The sequence below is a fragment of the Delphinapterus leucas genome, chromosome X (assembly GCF_059928025.1).
Source record: "Delphinapterus leucas isolate spDelLeu-1000000601 "Yukka" chromosome X, BTC_Dleu_Yukka2, whole genome shotgun sequence".
Classification (NCBI taxonomy): Eukaryota; Metazoa; Chordata; class Mammalia; order Artiodactyla; family Monodontidae; genus Delphinapterus; species Delphinapterus leucas.
In genome coordinates this window covers 1,585,863-1,593,309 of record NC_143150.1, presented here as the reverse complement: position 1 = coordinate 1,593,309, position 7,447 = coordinate 1,585,863, and the positions used below count along the sequence as shown (strand labels likewise).

The following is a 7,447-nucleotide window of genomic DNA, read 5'->3' as shown; positions in this document are numbered from 1 at the left end:
ACACTGAGAACCTCTGACAAACTCCCCCTGGTGAGGAAACGTGGACCTCTGGACGCTGCTCACCAACAGTGTATTTCACTGCATCTCCATGTGGCATCTCTTTCCTCGAGGAAACCAGGGGAGACACACAGAGTCTGTGATTGTGAGTGGTGTGGCAGCTGCGCTGACACTGCCTTAGAACATCTAGGAATTTGCAGAGGCGGCAGCCCCAGTTACTTAGGGCCCTTTTGACGTGCCTTTCTTCCAAAGTGCTGAATTTATGTTTAAAACCTCTTACTTGCCGTCCCTCCCTTCGGACCCCACGTGCCGGTAATGCTGGCACTAAGGTGGGCATGCGCATTAGCTGGAGGAAGACAGCATATCCTCAGCCCCGCGCTGCCGCCACATCAGGTCACTCATCGACGCTGGAGAGTTGCACGGTGCTTCTCTCCATTAGATGGCAGAAGAGCTTTTGTATTAGAAACTGGGGCCAAGAGGAGAAACAGGCCAGGGAGGAGGGAGAAGAAGGTGGAAAAGTGCCGTAGGCCCACCTTGGACTGTTGGCAGCCCCTCTGGGGTCATGATTAGAGGCAGAGACGACTGGAATGATTCAAGGGGAATTGTGTGTAATTCTGAGTACCCAGAGGGCTCTTGGGGGTCCTGTTTCCGGTTGCAGAGTGTGGCAGAATGCTGCGGGGCAGGCCTTGTCCCACTGCCGCCTGCAGGCCAGCACCGAGCTAGCCCTCCGAGGCTTTGGCCCGGGCAGGGCTATCCTCCAAAGGACGGCGGTGGAAAGGGGGTTTACTCTGAGCAAGCCTGTGGGCCGTGGAAGTGAAACCAAAGGAAGGCCCAGAGTGGCTGCAGGGGGAAGACTGGCTTTATGAATGTAGGCGAGACGTCGTTGGGGTCCTGCCTTACGAGGATGCGGGGCACGGTGCAGGTTGGACATCGGGCTGCACCTAGACCAGAACCGGGGAGATGAAAGTATTAGACAGAAGCCTGGGTCAGCTGAGTAGTAGCTTTCTCAAGCTTCCATAACCCTCAGTCCCCACTTCGTTCAATGAAGCTACTTTGATGACTCAGAGTTTACAGATTAAAAATGGAATCCCCGATGGCCCTGATTAAGTCCCCTTGTAGACTCTCAGCTTTGGGGGCTGGGGGGCTTAGAAGCTCACCGATCTCGGGCTCCACTGCCCACTCTGCACTCCTCTCTAGCAAGGCCTGATGGCTTGATTCAAACCCAAGCAAACCTGTGCATTTCCTGCCTCTAAAATCAGCCTGAGGCCCATTCGCATACTGGTGACGGCACAGTGGGCCCGCAATTTCAGCAGATCTGAGTTAAACGACATTGTCAAGATCTAGACTGTTTTTTTCTTTTTCTTTTTCTTTTTTTTTTTTTTTTTGGCAAGGAAAACCTGAGTAATTGAGTTTGGGCTTGGGTTCAGCTGTGTGACCTAGGGAAGGGCCTCCCCTCGGTGGGGTGGACCACAGGGACGGCCTCCTTCCCCACCTCTCCTCTAGGGCCAACGTAGCAGCTCCTCTAAGGACACTCCCTTCCTTCCAGCCATCAGACAGTGCTTCCGAGGGCTCGCTCCCCGTGGTCCGGACAGGCGGGAAAGCCACCGGCCAGGCTGCGGGAAGCTGTGCCACCGGGTCCAGGCCACTCGGCGCTGCCGCTGCTTCCCTGAAGATGGGCTTTCCTCCTCCTCGGGCTTCTCCCCGGTTTTCCGCTTCACGCGCTGACCTGTGCCTCCCAGGTAACAAAACCACATCTCTTCTCCGGGGCCGTTCCAGGCACGCGAGAAAAGAGCAGGAAGGATGCACGAGCCGTACTCACGCGGGGCCGCTGCTCCGCGCTCCACTCGGGGCTATGCTTTGGACCGTGGCGTGTGGTAAGAAACAAATAGAAACCACTGCAACACCGAAGTAATGAAAGACTGATTCAAGTCTCAGTTATTTTAATTATGTTTTATTTACTTTTGTGTATAGGTTTTATCTGTTATCGTGTGTTTGTTGTATTATTTCATTATACTTAATGACATTACAGTGCATCCATACTGTAGAATGCGGCAGTTAAAAGACTGAAGTATGATTCCCTTTGTCATAAAGCAGAAACTACCACACCATTGTAAAGCAACTGTACTCCAATAAAGATGTTAAAAAAAAGAAAAAGAAAAAAAGATTGACGTAAACCAGCTACGTGCTGACTGAAAACCTCTCCCGGACACATTATGCGGTGAAAACACTAAGGGCAGTCAGTTTATATGTGTAATATGATCCCATTTCAGCTTTTTTAATGTGTGACTGTGGTGAATGTTTATATACATACACGTGTGAGTGTGGGAATATGTGCATATATGCGTGCAGGTGTGTGTGAATGTATGCGCGCAGGTGGGTACTGTGTGTGTCCATACACGTGTGCACTGTGTGTGTCCATACACGTGTGCAGATGTGTGCGTACATGTGATCGTGTTTATGCTTGCGTGTGTAAGGTGTGTGCATGATTGTTTCTGTGTACACGTGTGGGAGTGTGTGTGTGTGCGTATGCCCATGCGTGTGAGTGTGTGCGTGAAGTGTTTGCGTTTGTATGCACCGGACAAAGCAGGGAAGGAAGTGAGCCCCCCGGCTGAGAGCGATGCTCTCTGGGAGAGCAGGGGGAGAAAGTCACACTGACTTTCACTTCTCGCTTTTCAACCGTTTGGATCATGTGTCTTTGAAAGTCTTTGACTTTCATCTTTGTGTTTTCAGTATTTTCAAGGTTTAGGGCCCAAATGAAACAAAGCAATCCCCACACGTCCGCAGCCCCGTCATGGGAAAAAAGAGAGGAAGTGATCAGCTGTGGCCAAGCCAGAGCCGAGGGTCCGAGTCCAAGGAAGAGAAACAAGAACCCGGAAAGGATGGCCTCACTCAGACCGCTGGCAGAGCAGGGCACTTAGTGTGATTTCCAGGCGGAGCTGGTGGCAGGGCTGGGAGCAGGGAAGGCGTCATCCGGGGAAGACGTCGTGACCATCGGCTCTGCGGTAACGAGTGGGCAAACGGCCCTCCAGGGACCCGTGCTGCTCAGAGACTCTAGGCGCCCATTAGGTCAGTGAACACCCAAAGAATAGTCAGTGTGACATGCAAGGAAGGGGCTGGAAAACTGGAAGCACAAACTCCGTCTGGGCCAAGCAAAACCATCAGCAGAATGGGTTTTCAGGTTTCAGTGAACACACTTCGAGTCTCACACTTTGGCCCCGGTCCAAATGGTACCTAAGTGAGCTCCTGTCCTTGAGGTGACAACTCCATTTCCACGAGGCGCTGAAAATGAAGAGAACCCATCTCAGTGACCTCAACAGGTCACTCCTGTTGAGTCTCGATGTGTTAGATCTCTAGACTCTTTAGCAATCTTCTCCTCTCCTCTGCTGTGAGAAAGGGATGCACAGGAAGGAATCGAAGCCTAGGCATAAGGCCTCCTACTTGTATCTTTGGTCCTACCGGGGAAGAGAGAAGCAAACGTGTCCCCCAAAGTCTGGGAAGGTGCCGACTATGTCCTAGTTCTGTCCTGCTTCCTCCCACCCTGGACGATCATGACCTCAGCATCCCCAATACGTCAAAGGTTCCCTGCCTTCACTTAACCATTAACTCAAGCATACGTGTTGGGCGCCTACTCAACGTCTGACTCTGCCCTAACTGCAGAGGATGCAGAAATGAGCAACAGACTTTTAGTCAACAGATCTTCACCAATAATACTAATATGTACCAGCCACTGTTTGAGAGCCTAAATAAGAAATCATTCTTGCCATCAGGGAGCCCACAGGCTTTTGGGGTAGCCAGAGAGAGAATCCGCCTGACTCAGCCCAGGGCTCAGAAGAGGTGTCTAGAGCAGGGTGACACGTAAGCGACTCAGCGGAGCTGAAACAGGGGAGGCTGCAGGAACCCTGGGAGTTTGGTGGGGAGGGGCGGTGGCGAGGGAGGGACAACATAGCCAACGCACAGAGTCAAAGTGTCTTTAAGACCAACTCGCCGGACCTTCCATCCCACGGGAATTCCCCACGGCGTCAATGACCCCGCCGGCCCGGCCTCTGTTCCAACCTAAGTAACATCACGCTCAGCACCCAACCCCTACCCTGAGGCCGCTCTTCAAAACGTAGTCAGAAGGAGGACTTTCGTTAGGGTCTGTTAAAGACAACTTCACTCATCTCGGCTCGTTTCTGTAATAACTCAACAGGTGAACTAAAGTGACGTCACCATCAGAGCGAGCACTCCGCCGCTCTCACTGAACAGAAGGCAGAATTCAAAAGGCTCACAGAATGGGGACAATGGCCATCTGTGGAGAGGGCTCCAGGGTCTCCCATGACTTAGAGAATTGCTAGAAAGCTGCCTTTTCCGGCCCAGGAGCTCGACAGAGGAGAACGCAGGATGGCCCCACTGCAGAAGCAGCACACCTTGAGCTCTGAATTCATTGTCTTGGGCTTTGGGGACCTGGCTGAATTACAAATCTCCATGTTTGGACTGTTTCTAATCATGCATCTTGTCACCCTAGCAGGGCACACGACTCTTGCGCTCATCACCCTCTTTGACTCCGCGTATTTCCTCCTTCGCAACCTGTCCACCATTGAAATCGGCTATATATGGGCCATCGTCCCCAGCATGCTGGCCAGTTTCCTGTCCGGGAGCCAGCGGATGCCCTTCCTGGGCTGAGCCCTGCAAATGCATCTCTTCAGCGCCCTGGGCAGGGCAGAGTGTTTCCTCGTGGCTGCGATGGCCTACGACCGCTTTGTGGCCATCTGCAAGCCCCTGCATTACACAGTCATCATAGCCAGGACCCTGTGTCTGCAGATGCTGGCTCTGGCGTGAGTCAGCGGACTTGCGCTCTCCTTCACCCTCCCCACACTGATATCCCTCTTCCCCTTTGGTCAGTCTCATGAGATCAGTCACTTCTTCTGTGACATCCCCGCTGTGCTACTCCTGGCCTGCGCGGACGCACGCGGGCCAGTGAGGTCGCGGTCTTCCGCGTCTGCCTGCTCATCCTGTTGGTTCCCTTCCTGCTGACCCTGCTCTCCTGTGGGTTCATTATCGCTGCCGTCCTCAGAATCCACGTGGCTGAGGGCAGGAGCAAGGCCTTCTCCGCCTGTGCTGGGCACCTGCTGGTCTCCCTTCTGCACTACGGCTGCACGATATTCATCTACATTCGCCCCAAGTCATGCTACGCCCCAGAACAGGACAAAACTGTGTCCTTAATCTACACCAGTGTCACTCCCGTGCTCCACCCTATGATCTATAGTCTGAGGAGCAAGGAAGTCGAGGGGGCCCTCAAGAGACTCCTGGAGAGCCACGAGCAGACGAGGCCGGCGGTCCAATGCAAGGGGAGGGGGAAGAGGGGCTCCACGTGCCAGAGCCCAGTCGGTCATGTCCGTGCAGCCCTCGCAGCCCCACGCCTCCTCCTGAGGGCTGTGCTGTGGTTCTGCGGGCGCCTGGACCTTACCGGTAACCCCCTTTCCCGCCGTCACACGTGGAACAAACCCTGACGCTTTCCGAGATGGAGCAGCTCTGGGGGGGTCAGTGAACGTTTCACGGCCCCTTCACGGACGATGACACCCAGACCCTGGAGCACCGTCAGACACTTCTCCGGCCAAAGAGCTAGAAGTACAAGGAGCGAGCTCCCAAGTCCAAATGAGGTAAAGGCAAGGGGGCAAAGGCAGAGCCAGCCCAGGGGCTGTACCCCACTCCACCCTCCTCCTGCGCGCCCTCCTCTCCGCCGCGTTTCCCGACCTACCCCGCTTCCAGCCTCTGGGCCAGCTGGCCCCTCCTCATGGTGCCATGGGTTCAAGGGCCGCTCACTCCTGGCGGCCTTGGGGAGTGCCCGTGCGCTCACTCATTACCTAGGGCTGAAGTGCTTTGCTCTCTCCCTGACTGGCCGAGAGGCTCCTTGAAGGCAAGAACTGTGATTAACCTGCCGCCCCGGCACCGCGCACATAACAGGTGTTCAATCAGCACTAATTGGACGCTGACCCCCCCCCCCGCCTCCCCCCCCCCCCCCCCCGTGAGCTCTGGCATAGGAACAGCTTCAGACTCTGGCTGCTAATGGAAGGGAAGCCTTCAATATCCTGCTGAGCCTCCGAGATTCAGGGACTCAGGTCCGGCATTATGATCCCAAGGAAGTGTTTGCTGACCCCACGTCCACCCCACAGGCTGGGCGAGGTGCCCTGGATCCCTGCATCCTAGCACTTAGCAGCAAATAATTCTTGAATGAGTGAATGAGCACCTTGTGGGTACCAGGCACTGCCCATGGCACTGGGGATACGACAAAGCATAAGGCACAAAAGAGCTCACAAATGAGGCTGGCGAGTTGAGCACCTTATTTAAAAGACTAAAATAAAACGAATTATTTAGAAAATATACAATGGTTACGAGCTCTTCTTTCCTAGGCAGGAGTCATTCACCCAGCACCAAGCCTAGAACACCCACATGCTGTTTAAAAGGGTCAGGAAGGAAAGGGTCTGGGTCCTTGATGACCCTTCATTGGAAAACTCAACCACAACCATCATCACCTCCCTCTAGCCTTCGTGTTCGGTCAACAGTACACTTCCTCATAGTTTAAACCCCCGAAACCTTCCTCACCAAACCCCAACCTTGCCTACTCTCCTCAATTCATGTCTCCTACCACCTCCCTCATCATTCCTAGACGATGACCCCACCTCCTGCCACAGAGGGGCCCTCAGAGCCACCAGAGGGGCACTCCTCAATGGGAGTGGCAGATCTTGGAGGGCAGGAACCATGTGGGTAATTTTCCCTCGTGTCCAGCCCTACTTGCTCTCTGGCCTGCGCCCTCAGACCTAGGAAGGGGCAGAGCCTGGAGGGGCAGGAGGCGGTGCCATCATGAGGTCCTTGCAGGGAACCCAGATGGCGACTCCAGGTTGATCAAAGTGAAGGTGGGGTGATCGCTAGCTTCAGCGTATGTGGAGAGAGAACTGACGTGAAAGTCAGAGAGACAGCGGCCGAAACACCAGTAGCCGCTTGTTGCCGACCACATCCCGTTGCAACCCTACGCGGGCCCTGTGCTTCAGGGCCATGTGATACCCTTACGAGAGGGGTGCACGGGCACCCCTGTATTTGGACAAGCTTCGAGGGGTGCCTCTTCTTTTATCTCTTCAAGAGATATTATTTTCACTACTCTCACCCCTAAACCCTTCCTTATTTTCAAAATAAACTAGTGAAACGTTGACAAGTGTTGAAGCCGGGTGAAAGGTAGGCGGATTTTTAAAAACATTATCCTCTCTCCTTGTGCGTACATGTGAAATGTCCGCAATAAAGACGCTAGAAAAGTCAAGGTACTGACCGGTCTCCCACCCTCGCCATTTATCTAAACTTCGCTCTTCCTTTAAGGCACAGCTCAGATGCCTCTGAGCCCCCGACCCCTTTTTAATGACCGCCTCGGTCGAGTTCGCACTTAAGGCAAGGGAATGCTGCTGACAGGAGAGCAGCCTCG

The 7,447-nt window shown here is 54.0% G+C and overlaps 1 pseudogene; it reads left to right on the top strand.

Annotated features, from left to right (window-relative positions):
• The first annotated feature begins 3,125 nt into the window (after positions 1-3,125).
• Positions 3,126-5,971, top strand: LOC149744121 (olfactory receptor 10V1-like; annotated as a pseudogene).
• Positions 5,972-7,447: the final 1,476 nt, after the last annotated feature.